Source organism: Rattus norvegicus, chromosome 1, assembly GCF_021556685.1.
Source record: "Rattus norvegicus strain SHRSP/BbbUtx chromosome 1, alternate assembly SHRSP_T2T, whole genome shotgun sequence".
NCBI lineage: Eukaryota > Metazoa > Chordata > Mammalia > Rodentia > Muridae > Rattus > Rattus norvegicus.
The window spans coordinates 167521219-167534343 of record NC_141534.1 but is presented as its reverse complement, the minus strand read 5'-3'; the positions used below and the strand labels follow the sequence as shown (position 1 = coordinate 167534343).

Here is a 13125-nt window from a genome sequence, read left to right as displayed (position 1 = left end):
GCATGTTCCCCCATGACTGGCTATAAAAAGTACAGGCACATGACACAGTCTGAAGCAGTCAAAGATGAAAGAGTTGATATAGAAGTTTTTGAGAAAAAAAAACTTTATTTCTTAATGAAAAAGTACAAAAAGAAGTTGAAGAAAATCTTGTTTTTCTGCCTTTGGATGTGACTGTTCATGAGCATAATATTTATAGTTAATACAGCTCTTGTGAACATTCATATGTAACTCTGAGTTTAAAACATCAACCCATTGGGCTGGAGAGATGGCTCAGTGGTTAAGAGCACTGACTGCTCTTCCAGAGGTCCTGAGTTCAAATCCCAGCAACCACATGGTGGCTCACAGCCATCTGTAATGGGATCCGACGCCTTCTTCTGGCGTGTCTGAACACAGCTACAGTGTACTTATATATAATAAATAAATAAATCTTTAAAAAAAAAAAAACATCAACCCATTGATGACAGCTAATCAGGGAGGCCAGAGGCATCATGAACTAATGTGTGAACTCTGGAACTGGCCTCTCTCTGGATTTTTTTTAAACTACAAATGTCCTTATATTTAAGAATGTCTTCATGATGGGTTGGGGATTTAGCTCAGTGGTAGAGCGCTTGCCTAGCAAGCTCAAGGCCCTGGGTTCGGTCCCCAGCTCCGAAAAAAAGAAAAGGAAAAAAAAAAGAATGTCTTCATGGTATATTTATTCTTTGCATTTCTTTGTTATTATAAGAGATCAAATTGTCATTTTTAGATTTTTCAAAGCATTCACACAGTTTATGCATTTGATATTATGTGGATATCTAAAACACAGTAATAGTTGCCAAGATGGAACTGCCTTTTCATGTTTACTACTCCCTAAAAAAGTCTTATTGCTCTTATAAAGGCAAGAAATCAATAGAAAGAGAAAAAATCCAGGTAGGAAGACGAAAATCATATTGCCCATATTTGAAACAAGTATTAGCTCTGACAGGAATTCTAATTCAAATTCCATCAAATTCCCTTTCAACCCACCCTACAGATTATTATAACCATTACTACAAATACTAGTGGTTCAATAAACAGCATAAAAATAAAGGATGCTCAATCACTCAAGGAGGCCAATTAAAAGAGTTCGATTGATTTATAAAGTGTATTTCAGTTGTCTCATTTCAAATGAACCATACCAAAAAAAAAAAAAACCCAAAAACAAAATTCAGAGTACCTAATATTAAAACCCTTTGTCAGTGCTTAGCATGCATGAGACCCTGGGTCCAACTGATAGCATCAAAACAAGCAAACAGAAGCCCAGTGCGAAACAAGCAAACAAAACCAAAAAATCCTCTTTTTCAAATATATTGACCTGAAGAGCAATCTATAATTATGTACCATAAGAGAAAAATAAAAATTATTTAATGGGAATTGGAGAGCTGGGCTCAGCAGTTACAAGCACCGGTTGTTCTTCCGAAGGACCTGGGTTCAATTCTCGGCCTCCACATGGCAGCTTACAACTGTCTGTAACTCTAGTCCCAGGGGACCTGATGCCCTCTTCTGGCCTCTCCAGGCATGAGGCATGCAAATGGCACACAGACACACATGCAGGCAAAACACCCATATACACCAAATAAAAGGTTTAAAAAAGATTATCTAGCCAACGTGAGGAGAGGATGATAGAAATGTAATTATAGCCAACTCATAGCTATGAAGTTATTTTTGCTACAGATTGATCTACAGAATCTATTTTTGATCATTCCATTTTGTTCTGTTCATGTGAATCATGGCCCTGTTATGAATAATGTGGTTCTTCAAGCCAGAGAAGTGCGTGTTGCTTCCAGGTTCTGCCATTGCAGCAAGGAAAGACCTTGCTTCTCATTATATGAGGGCCAGAGTGTAAAACCTGACATAGCGCTGGGGCGCCTCTCCTTGCATCCTCTCCCACTCATAAAATTTCTTCTAAGACATCCAGGAGGATGAGTCACTCCACCTGCTACTCAGAGATAATCGCTCTCAGAGTGGAAGAGAACAACTGCTTTCACTGCTGTTTATAGAAAGAACACAGCATCATTGGACAGGAAAGTAAGCACAGCACTGCTGTACTGAAATACCAGCAGCTGAACTGCAGCCTGCTAAAAGGCCAAGAGAAGCTGCCTCTGTGTGTGTGTGTGTGTGTGTGTGTGTGTGTGTGTGTGTGTGTGTGTGTGTACATACATTTGAACAACACAAATTAACTAGGATATTATCTTACATAAAAATCAAAAGGTAGGCTAGGCGTAGTGGTGCAGGTTTTTACAGATTTCCACCCTGGATTATATATAGTGAGTTTTGGGCCAGCTAGATAGTGAAACTCTATCTCAAAACCATAAACAAATAAGACCTCAAAATCCTTATTAAAAAAACCCATAGTTCAAAGAATCCAATGAGGTAATGAGCATCTTGGAGAAAAATATGAAAAACGTTGCAGCTCAAAGGTGATGAATTAAAGGTATTTCCACCTCATTTCTTTTCTGAAACTGTTCCAAAAATTCGTTCAAATAATTCAGTTGCACACTGAGGCTCTGACATCTCCATCCAAGAGCCATAATGTTTTACATTGAGAAACGAAGACTAAGCAGAAGTAACTGACTAAATAGAGTGTAGAAAGTGCTTACTAAAGGGGAAAATAGCAAGAAGCAGGCTGGTTGGCTAAGAGAGTCCCAGAAAGGATCAGGAGTGTGAAACACCAGGCAACACCATAGAGAGTTCTCACTGAAAAGTGAGTTCAGGCTGAAAAATGCAGTCAAAACAAGATATTTTCATATCGGCCATCCTACTTTCTGTCTTCCTGGCTTCACGTGACTGTTGTCCAGATCTGAGGCCATCAAAGTCCGTGTGTAAGCTAGGTATGGTGGTACATACCTGGGTAAACAGCACCTACGAAGCAGAGGCATGTGGATCTCTGTGAATAAGAGGCCACCTGGTCTAAATAGCAAGTTCCAGAACAGCCAGGTCTACATAGGGAGACCGTTCTAAGAATAATAATAATTCGTATAATTTGAAAAAGAAAAATATAATTGCAATTTGCATAATGAAGTAATTTGCTTTGTACACAGCACTGTCTGACTCACCCCACATTCCCAGGTTGTTCAGTTGTCACTTTTTTTTTCTGTCAGAAGACAGAGAGCTCAATACAGGGACTTTTTCATAAGCAAAACGATGCCTTCTCTCTTCACATCTTCCATAGGCTTTTTTTTTTTTTTGTCGGAGCTGGGGACCGAACCCAGGGCCTTGCCCTTGCTAGGCAAGTGCTCTACCACTAAGCTAAATCCCCAACCCCTTCCATAGGCTTCTTGTTTAGTTAGGTAGGTAGGTAGGTAGGTTGTTTGTTTTTGAGATAGGGTCTCATTCATAGCCCTGGCTGGCCTGGAACTTGCTATGTAGACTAGACTGACTGAGACTTTCAGAGATACTATCATCTGCCTCTGCCTCCTGAGTGCTGGGATTAAAGATATGTATTACCATGCCTGACGTCCACAGACTTTTAGTTAAGGAAAAAGAAAACGACACAGCTCCACCCTCTCCCATACACATATATAATTCATTCAAACACCTCCTCAGGAGCTTTTCATCTGGAAGAAACAAAAAATTAACTATTAAGTGGAGTAAACAGTAGGGTTGATCATAAGTCCTTGGCTAGAACAACTCCAGGGTTGGTTAATGACTCCTTAGCCATGGTGATAACAATCAAGATCTTCTGTCTTTCTGACTTTCTACTTGTCTTCCTCAAAATTCTGACTTTGGTGGTAACTCAAGTTGAAACATTTAAAGCACTATACAGTCCAGAGACTAATGGACTCCCTGCTACATCTCGTTGTCTTGATTAGGTCATGTATCCATCTTACAAATGTAACTACAGGAGAAAGATGGACTGTTGCCACAGATTTGTAACTGTGTCATGAGGAAGAATAAAAAAAAGGTCCCTTGGCAGCACAGCACCAGTGTTAGCTCTGCTAAACCTATCAGCTTGGCTTCCAACATGCTGTCCCCTGAAATATGTAGTCATTTACTTGTTCATTCTATAAACACTTTGATCACGGTCTATTAACACTCTTGTTTGCACTGAAAATAGCAAAGAAAAAAGAATGTGGCCTTTGTTCTTGAGGGTACATGAGTCTACTGGTGTGACAAATGTGAAAAAAACAACAAAATTTAGGTAAAACTAAATGAAATGAGTAATAAAAAGTAAAGGCATTTGATAACTTTATTGAATCTGTTTGTTGTCTTTTGTTGTTCATCACTGTGTACACCAGACCAGCTGGCCCTCGAGTTTTTAGAGCTTTTCTGTCTCTCCCTGTAGGAGCTCTGGGATTATACACACACACATCCTACTTTGTGTGGTGGTTTTGGGATCTGAACCCAGGACCTCATGCTTTAGCCACTAAGTCATATCCTCAGCTTTGATCATATGAAATGGATTATTAGTCTTTTTGTTGTTGAGTTCTGTTGTGTGCACGCACGCACACACACCACATGCCTATAATCTCAGTATTTGGGAGGTAGAGACAGGAAGATCAAGAGTTCATAGTCAGTCCTGGCTATATTTTGGCTTTGAGTAAGCCTGGACTGCATGTAACCCTGTCTCAGAAAAAAAATAATTAAAATAGCTATGTAATTTATAGTCTCAGATTTGCTTTGTCTCGTGATTGGTGCTTAATCAATAGTAATTTGCTATGCTTGTGCTCTCGTTTTGCCTCCTGTTAAGACTTTAATGGAATTTAATGATCCTCAACGACTCTTGAAAAGATAATTAAAGGAACTCTGGGCCCCTTTGCAGCTCGTAAGTCAGTTTTGAGGAGATATCATGTAGTCTGGATTTTCTGATAGCAGCTTCGAGACATACTTCTCAGTCTTTAGCTCATCTGTATTTGATATGTCTTTTTGAAATTTTGTTCTTCGGTGGCCTTCTATCACTATGTTTCTCTCCTGACTTTCCCCTAATCTCTTGGCATTTCCTCCCAATTAACTTTTCTCAGACTGTTCTTAAAAATTATTTTATTTTATTTTGTGTTTCTGAGTGTTTTGTCTGTATGTATGCCTGTGTACCTGTGTAGGCCTACAGAGGCCAGAAGCAGACTCAGATCCTCTGGGACTGGAATTATAGACATTATGAGTCTCTCTGTGGGTTCTGGGACTCTCACCCCAATCCTCCAGAAGAGGACTGCCGAGCTATCTCTCCAGCCCCTCTCTGACTGTTCCTAAATGTGGGGTACCAGCCAGGCACAGTAGCATGCATCTGTAGATATAAATGGGGAAGTTGAAGGTGAAGGATCTCAGAAGTTTAAGGCAATGCAGAGAGAGAGAGAGAGAGAGAGAGAGAGAGAGAGAGAGAGAGAGAGAGAGAGAGAGAGAGAGAGAGAGAAGAAGGAGAAGAAGAAGAAGAAGAAGAAGAAGAAGAAGAAGAAGAAGAAGAAGAAGAAGAAGAAGAGGAAGAAGAAGAAGAGGAAGAAGAAGAAGAAGAGGAGGAGGAGGAGGAGGAGGAGGAGAAGACAAGAGAAGAGAAGAGGAGAGGAGAGGAGACCTAGACAGAAGCCACTTAAGAGTCCATCAACAGATGAATGGATAAACAAATATTGGTAACATGGGATGCATGCTTGTAATCCCAGTAGGGTCATCAGAGGTCCCTAGTCATCCTTTGCTACCCAGTAAGTTCTAGGACAGCCTGAGCTACATGAGATCTGATCTTAAACAAAGGAAAACAAAAAGAAAAAAACACATAGAAATATATTCATAAAAGGTAATGTTATTCAGTCATGAAATTGAATAAAACATTGACATATTGCACAGATTAATCTTGAAAAAACCGATGCAAGGCAAATAAATCATAGATCCGTCCTCTTATATAAATATCTATATAGGTAAATTCCTGGAGGCATAAATTGAAGATTACCAGGAGCTAGAGAAAAGGACTAGAGGAGTTAGCCTTTCATGGTTATAGAGATTCTGTTTGTAATAATGGAAAAAATATATTATGGCAATGATTATATAACATTTGGGATATTATGCTTTAAATGGAAATTTTTACTCTCTCTCTCTCTCTCTCTCTCTCTCTCTGTGTGTGTGTGTGTGTGTGTGTGTGTGTGTGTGTGTGTGTGTGCCCGTGTGTCTCCGAACACTGTTGGGGAGAGAGACACAACTGGGGGGTCTCAAAGTCGTGTAGTTATAAACCCTACACAAAAGGTTCACTTTTGCGCATCTCGCACTAATTGCTATTTGAGTTTGAACAATGAATTATTTTGACTGCCCCATCGCTAAGAGCTCTAATTTTAAGTAGGCACTAGGACCTGGAAGAGGCTTTGGGATGACATCATCTCTAGAAAACCAAAGCCACTGGCCTCCAGGGGCGGTACCAGAGACATGTGCACTGGATACAAACATTAGTTCTCAATTAACTATGATTTTGGTGGCAAATCACCTCTTTCTTGGGTTCGGAGAGCTGTGACCAAGAAGGAGCAGGGGCAGAGTCCGCGGCAGTTAGAGAAAACTGCCCCACCCACCCGAGCTGGCCACACTCAGCATGGCCACCTCAAGTCCCAGGCAAGGCGGCACACCCCTCCCCTTCCCTAGAGGGGCGGGCCTTCGGAGACAAAATGACTTCCAGTGAACCAAGGGGAGAGTGGGTGGAGCTAGCTTTGTCGTAATTTTGTGGGCAAAGGGGCGGGCTTGTCCAGCTGAGCCTTGGAGGGCTGCAGCTGCCACGTTATCCTCAGCCTCGGAGGCTGGATTTCGCCCAGTGTTGTGCCAGCGTCAGCGCTTCCGGGTTGAACTCTAGCAGAGCAGATCAGTCTCCACTCTGACCAGGGACTGTCCCTCCCCCTCAAACCCAGACTAGTAAAAGCCCTGTTGTCTCACTCCCTCTCCTTTAAGATGAGTCACCTCCGCCTTGCAACTCCCAGATGAATTGGTAACGCCAGGTGTGGCTTGACACGTTTGAACTTCTATATATTTTTCTCTGATTATGGACGTGCGGGCATGTTCTAGAAATCTGGGGAATTAGGAAAAGTTTGAGAAAAATAATGTTTTATTCCACCAATCGGAAACAATACTAACCTTTGCCACCCTTTATTTTTTTTTCCTGTTTAAAACAATGGAACCAATTGATTTTAAGTGTTGTTGGTTGCACACTGCTTGCCATTTTAATTGAATGCATAGAATGACGTATTCCTTGGGTGACTGTTACAATTTTTATGTTTCCTAATTAAGTATTAAAGGAGTGAGCTTGTCAGGTGGCAACTGACTGACTGTTCATAGCTTCACCACTCCTTTGTAAAGTTGCTCCACAAGAATTACTAGATTTGAGATCCTTTAAGACTTTATAATTTCAGCAGTCCTAGACTAAAAGAATCTTGAGAAACTGAATCGTCATGTTTTTGGGGTAGTAATGACCTTCGAAGAATTTTCACCAAGTTAGGAATATCTAACAAGCAAAAGCCTTTCCAAACTGAGTTCTTTTACATAGAGTGCCACCCCTCCCAGCTGTACCCACTATTTCTCAAGTGACAGGAAGGAAAGATGTAACAATTTTGAAGTCTTATCTTCCTAGGTGTCTCTGTGTGGTTTGACTTGCATTACACTTTCTAATTAGGTAGAGCAGGTCAGGAGAGTTTTCTTTCTTTTCTCTTGGTGTAAGGGACTAGAACCCAGGCCTTGCGCATGCCGAGATGCTAGTGCTCTGTAAGTGCTCTAGACTTGAGCTACACCACAACCATTCTCTCACTTGTGAAGGCAGGGTCTCGCTGAGTTGTCCAGGCTACTGTCACACGTTTGGACTCAAGGGGTACCTCTGCTTCAGCCTGCCCAGTTTCTGGGGCTACCAGTATGCTCCATGGTATCTAGCTAAATGGGGGGGGGGGGTGGCTCGCATGGTTTATTCTCTTATTTGACTGGAGGGAAATAACTTTTAGTAGCTTTTGCCTTTTCTATGAGGCTCTGTGAATAAAAGAACTGATAGAGTTCAGTATGAGTGGGTTGTTTGTTTTGTTGAGATAGCGTCTCGTGTAGCCCAGGCTGGCCTTAAGCTCGCTATGTACCTATGCTTGTCTTTAAATTCCCAATCTTCCTGTCTTACATTCCTATTTTATTTTTGTCTAACGAGTTTCATTATATTTTCATAGCTATAGATATATTGTGCACTTTGCTCAGAGTCACCCTCAATTAGACAATGGGTTTTTTAAAAAAATGAGAAATTTCCTATGTCATCAAATACCAGGAAAAAGAAGGAAATTTTCCTTTAAGTTTGTTTCCAGAGGACATTAAAACAATCTTTCTAGCCCTTTATAATAAAAAAAAAAAACTCCAAAAACATAGTGATGGAGGTATATAGTTCAGTGGTAGAATGAGAATGCTTGTTTTGCATACCCAGAGCACTGGGTCAGATCCCCAGAAACACACACGTACATACACAGTACCTGTCTTCTAGTCTTAGGGTGTCACACAAGTGGCATGTGCTAGAGACTCTGAGTGGCTTGCTGTAGTATAATGACTTTTATCTTCTATTTTTCAGTATATATGTGGCTTTGGGGCCATGGGTAGCAACAATACAAAGGATTTCTTTTTGTTTGCAAGCAATATTTTCTTTGGCATAGAATTCACTATGTAGATCAGGCTTGCCCCAAATTCGCAGTGATCCACTTGCCTCTGCCTTCCAAATACCGGGACTAAAGGTGTGAACTACCTCACCCAGCAAGATATATTGCCTTATGTTGTAATGTGTAAGGTACAAATCGGTGGATTAGCACAGTCCAGCCTGAACTGCCGGGGAGGAAGGTACATGGAGATGGCCTCTCAGATGCCCTGCATTCAGGATTCTCTGCTATGTCCTCACATAGGCAGCTGAGTCATCAGGGAGGATTATTCTCGGCAGTGCACACAGAGCTTCCTTGCCTGTGGTCCTCTGCACCTCTCCCCTCGTTCTCCTTTCTGCAATCCACCTGCTCACCAGGCTTCCCTCTTGCTGCCTCTTTCATCACTTAGTGCTCTCTCCAGGGTGGAGTAATCACTGTTCACACAGCCATGCCCTGAACAAACGGAAAACCTCCAGTGAAGCAGGTAGTGCTGTCTCTGTTTTTTCCCTAGGTAGCCAGCCCTCTTCCATCTCTGAGCTTTTATATATGCATTTTTCTTTTTAAGTATGACTTACCTTGTGCCAAAATATAGAAGCAGAAAAGCCTTACTAAAGTCAATCTAGTTTGTAGTCTGAGGTAACTTACTTTATATATTTTCACTAAAGCCATATATTAGAGCTTTGGGGCCCCATTGCAGACTTTTTTTTTATTATAGGTGGCCATAGAATTACTGCTGTAAAGGAAGTTTGACTTGAGATGAAACATCGCCTTTTAAAGGGCCTGCCTTTGTTCTTTTGTTCCCTAAGACTTTCTCTGATGTGGTTGTGCTGGGTCTAGAGCAAGTTTATTTTTAAAAGAGCCTTTTAAAAGAAAGCTAGCTTGTAAAAATAAATCCAGCAAGGCCACTTTTTTGTGTGTGTTCTGGGAATTGAATGTAGGCTCTTGTATATGCTGGGCAAGTGTTGTGCCACTAAGCTTTATCTGCAGTCTCCTCCACATTTGTGTGTGTGTGTGTGTGTGTGTGTGTGTGTGTGTGTGTGTGTGTGTGATTGAAGATCCCGGGAAAATCTAAAAACCTATACTTATATGTAAGAGTTTTTAAATTCACATATGTAGAATCTTATTCAACATTTGTTTAAGCCTTCCTATGCTTTGTGGTCCATGGTAACAAAGTGAGTGGTAGAAGTGCTCCCTATTCAATGGAGAAGATACACCACAGATGAGCAGTACACTCTTACACTGTGCTAGGGCCAAGGGGAAAGGACTAGGGAGTACAGAAAAGGCATCACACCAATCTTGGGAAATGGCTATTAGATGACAGCTAGGAAAGACATCGTTTGACTTGTGTCTTGAAAGAGGACTGAGGATTTTTCTGGTACATGATTGAGAAATGTCTTCCTAGCACAAGAGATTGTAGGTAAAAAGGCGTGGAGTAGTGAGAGCATGTATTATGTTTGGAAAACTCTAAGCATTTACTTCGGCCTAGGAATAGCATGTGTGTTGAAAAGTGTGGGAAATGAAGCTGCTACAGGTTCATGGAAAGTGGCCTATGCTGTCTTGGATTCCCCAAGAGAGCTTTCATTTGTATTTATGCATTTATTCACTTAAATTTTCTGTGTACATGTGTGGGTGGGCATGAGTGTACTACTGTGTGTGTGTGTGTGTGTGTGTGTGTGTGTGTGTGTGTGTAGGTCAGAAGACAACTTTTGGGATTTTCAGACTCTGACTCTCTCCCTCCTTCCACCACATGGGTTCTGAGGCTCATACTCAAGTTGTGAGGTTGGGCATTGAGTACCTTTACCCATTGGACAGTCTTTTGAGGCAAGGTCTCATATATCCCAAGCTGGCCTGGTACTCTATCTGAGAATGGCTGTGAATCTCTGATTCTCCTGCCTCTACTTACTGAGTATTGGGATTACAGATATTCATGCTGAGTTCCAGAAAGCATTTTTATATATCTACGGCCAGAAATTTCCTAAATATTCATAGGAATGTGATTCAGTTGGTAGTACCTAGTGTGAAAAAAGTCCTGGGTTCTATCCTCGTGACACATACTTGTAATCCTAACACTCAGTAAGAGTTCTTGGAAGTCTCCAAAATTCTACAACTTTTGGGCTGGAAAGATGGCTCAGCGGTTAAGAGCACTGACTGCTCTTCCAGAGGTCCTGAGTTCAAATCCCAGCGACCACATGATGGCTCACAGCCATCTGTAATGGGATCTGGTGTGTCTGAAGAAAGCTACAGTGTACTTGTATACAAAAAATAAAGAAATCTTTAAAAAAAAACCTTAAAAAATTTCTACAACTCTCTTTAAAACACAGAGAGGGGGGGAGAAGAGGAAGAAGGAGGGAGAGGGGAGAGAAGGATAAATGACAGAGGCAAGATTAAGCCTGAAAGTATTCTACGCAGAGATGTAAGCAAGAAATACATTATAGAAGTGGACTATATGGAGAAGAAAGAAAAGAGGGAGTTAAAGCACACACACACACACACACACACACACACACACACACACACGTGTGCCCACAGGCGTGCCAGCCTGGAAATGCATAACATCCTGTCTCAAACAAAACAAAATGGCAACAAGAATGCCAGCCTTTATGCAGTTCATCAGACACATTGCCACAGACTAATCCTGGGCTAAATGCGGAGGATGTGAAGATTAAGATACAAACTGTCCTAGTAGCTTGCAGACTATAAAAGATCATAAGGATTTAGATCCCGACTCATTGCTTCATTCAGCATCTAGCAAAGGATTTATAAATCTAACTTCTAACCTCAGTTTTCAGAGCAGATTTCCTCTATGTGAGCCACTCTGACATTTTTGTTGCCTAATAATAACTAAGAAAAGCTACTTTGTATTGAGTGATGCAATTGCATTAAGTTCAGTGCATCCTTAAGCCATGAACTTGTCTCTTTAAGTGATCTGTGTTAGTTGTGGTTTTCCAGAGAAACAAAGCTAAAGAGGATGTCTATGTACAGACATATGCACATATTCATAAATGTGTACCCATGTATATGTATACTTACCTATCATCTACCTACTGAGATTTTAATGTAAGGAATAAGCTCATTTATTATGTAAATTGAGAAGTACCAAGATCTGCAGGGTGAATTGGCAAGCTGGAAACACAGTGGGGTATGAAGGCCTGAGAGCTATAATATTGATAATGTGGCTATACTCTGAAGGCTGGCGAGCTCCAGAACTAGAAAGGTTTCATGTTTCAGCCTGAGTTGGATGGCAGGAAACTAACCATATCCCATGTCAAAGGAAACCAAAAATCTTCTTATTTGAGGAAGGTTCGGCATTTGGGTTCTATTTAAGCCTTCTATTGTTTGGGAGAGGTCCACTCCCATTAGGGAGGGCATTCTACTCATTTAAATGTTACTCTCATCCCAAAATATCATAACAGAAACATCCAGAATAATGTCTCACCAAGTATCTGGTTGCCACATTGCTCAGTAAAGCTGGTCCATAAAATTGGCCATAATAGTCTCCATGTCTTCTGCCCCACGTGGGAGAAATAGATTTATCTACAGCAATGTAGGTGGGTCTTTGGAATTTCATTCTAGAAAGATAGGTGAAACATTAGGATCTTGGAAGGAATGCTGACAACAAACCACACCATCACCGAAGCCCAATTCATATTTACCACTTAAAGGACATTTTATTTTTATTTATGTGCATGTGTTTTTGTGTTTGTAAACACAGGTATCTGAGGAGGTCAGAGGGTTGATTCCCCAGAGGTAGAGTTGCAGGAGGTTATGAGAGCTTTCTGATTTAGGGGCAGAGAACCTACCTCAGGTCCTCTGCAAGATCCACAAGAGTTCTTAACCGCTGAGCCATCTCTCCAGCCCTTTATTTTTGTTTTTGTTTGTTCTGTTTTTTTTTTTTTAAGACAAGGTTTCTCTGTGTAGCTCTGGCTGTCCTGCAATTCATTTTGTAGACCAGGCTGGCCTCAAACTCACAGATACACCCTGCCTCTGCCTTCCAGTGTCAGTACTGGAAGGCATGCTCCACTGCCCCCCAATCTCTCCAGCCTTTATTTACTAGCTTTTACACCTTTTCTTTGTTAAAAACAGCAACAGTAGCAAAATGAACGAAGTAATCATTGCATATTAGTTATTTCACCCAGTGCTGACTTTATTATGTACTCATGCACTCCCTCTGTACACAGAGTTTGTATGCCTATCTTGGTAACATGAATTTCTTATTGCTCTATAATAATTTAAACGTGCCATGTAAGGTCAGGAACCACGAACTATATCCCAGGATTCTATCAAAGGTCTGGCAAAAGATATTGCTAATTAAACAGTTGGTAGCTGGGTGTAGTGGCCTAAGCTTGCTATCAAAGCACCTTGGAAGCAAATACAAATTCAAAGCCAGCCTGATCTACACTGAGGAACCTCTGTCTGTAAAATCGAGTAGTTTCTCTTCAGGAGGCTTGTGAGGAATGAAGTTACTGAACACAAAGTATTGCACACCAAGGCCACTCATAAAAAAATAATTATTCTTAATTACTATGAGGATAGGGAATGCTAGGAAGGTTCATCTGGG

General features: G+C 41.0%; 1 protein-coding gene across 1 annotated transcript in view; it reads left to right on the top strand.

Moving 5' to 3' along the window:
* Mrpl48 (mitochondrial ribosomal protein L48) overlaps positions 1–13125 on the top strand; it is a 61739-nt gene that overhangs the window by 5034 nt on the left and 43580 nt on the right.